The 1,109-nt window shown below is 57.9% G+C and overlaps 1 non-coding gene across 1 annotated transcript; it reads left to right on the top strand.

Moving 5' to 3' along the window:
* The first annotated feature begins 696 nt into the window (after nucleotides 1–696).
* Nucleotides 697–849, top strand: LOC135327081 (5.8S ribosomal RNA). The gene has a single exon (XR_010387155.1). It is a non-coding gene; the product is annotated as a 5.8S ribosomal RNA (ribosomal RNA).
* Nucleotides 850–1,109: the final 260 nt, after the last annotated feature.

Raw genomic sequence — 1,109 nt, 5'->3', positions numbered from 1 at the left:
GTAACGTACAAGCCAATAGTTATGGATGCTATTGTTTTCTTAAGAAGTTCTTAATACCGTGGCCTTGTGCTTTTAGATTGGCCCAATTCTCTAACTCTCTTTTTCTCCACTTGCTAGGAATAGGATAGATGATACGGGGAGCTGGAATTTCCCATTTGGACACCAACTCACCCCCTTCCAGTGCGGTGGGAATTGTAACAGGGAGTTCATCCCCTGTTGATGGAACCTTGTCTGCTTTACCTCCTGTGGCGATCCATACCCTCTCAAACTCCTTCTGGATCTGGCGGGTGGAAGTGGCTCGACATGTGCTGTGGGTGTGTCATGGGGGAGGGGGACCTGGCGGGCACCAAAAGGGCAGCAGTCAGGGCAGTGCAAGGGAAAGGCAGTCAGCTGTCATCCCCATCCCCCGGACCCCGGACGGGAACAAGGGACCAGCGCACCACTGAGAGAGTGGTGGAGGAGAGCCCATACAGCAGCACTGGCGGTGGCGGTGGGCGGCGCCCTTCTCGTTCAGGTCTGCCCTTCTTTCCCCTCCCGCCCCGTTCTTGTATGGTCAGCAAGGCGAGCCCTCTTTCTCTCTACTGTCCCTTGCTCAGCAGCCGGTGTCGACATGAGGAGGGAGGCAGAGCGGAGCGGGGTCCCTCAGGGGCTGCAAATGCTGTCCACTCCTCCCTCGGTGGGGACCGAAACAGAGACAACTCTTAGCAGTGGATCACTCAGCTTGTGCATCAATGAAGAAAGCAGCTAGCTCCAAGAATTAATGTGAATTGCAGGACGCATTGATCATCGACACTTCGAACGCACTTGCGGCCCCGGGTTCCTCCCGGGGCTACGCCTGTCTGGGTGTCTCTTGACAGTCAATCATCACCTGCGATGTGGCGTGGGCGCAGCAGTACCGCCCCTTGGCAGGCAGGGGAGGGCACAGTTCAGGTGTGCCTGGCCGTGCCTGTCCTCCCCTCCGAGCCCGGCGGCCGCCGCTGCACTGCACATCGTGTGCGGTGTGGCACGGCTGTGGCGCCTTGCAGGCCTGTTGCCCCGGGGAGAGGGGGCTTCTGTTTCTTCAAATCCCAAAGAGGCATCATCTTGCTGAGCCCCATGTAAGATTTCAG

Source organism: Dromaius novaehollandiae, unplaced genomic scaffold (genome assembly GCF_036370855.1).
Source record: "Dromaius novaehollandiae isolate bDroNov1 unplaced genomic scaffold, bDroNov1.hap1 HAP1_SCAFFOLD_45, whole genome shotgun sequence".
Lineage (NCBI taxonomy): Eukaryota > Metazoa > Chordata > Aves > Casuariiformes > Dromaiidae > Dromaius > Dromaius novaehollandiae.
Note: the sequence above shows the minus strand (reverse complement) of the source record. Positions and strands in the feature narration are given on the sequence as shown.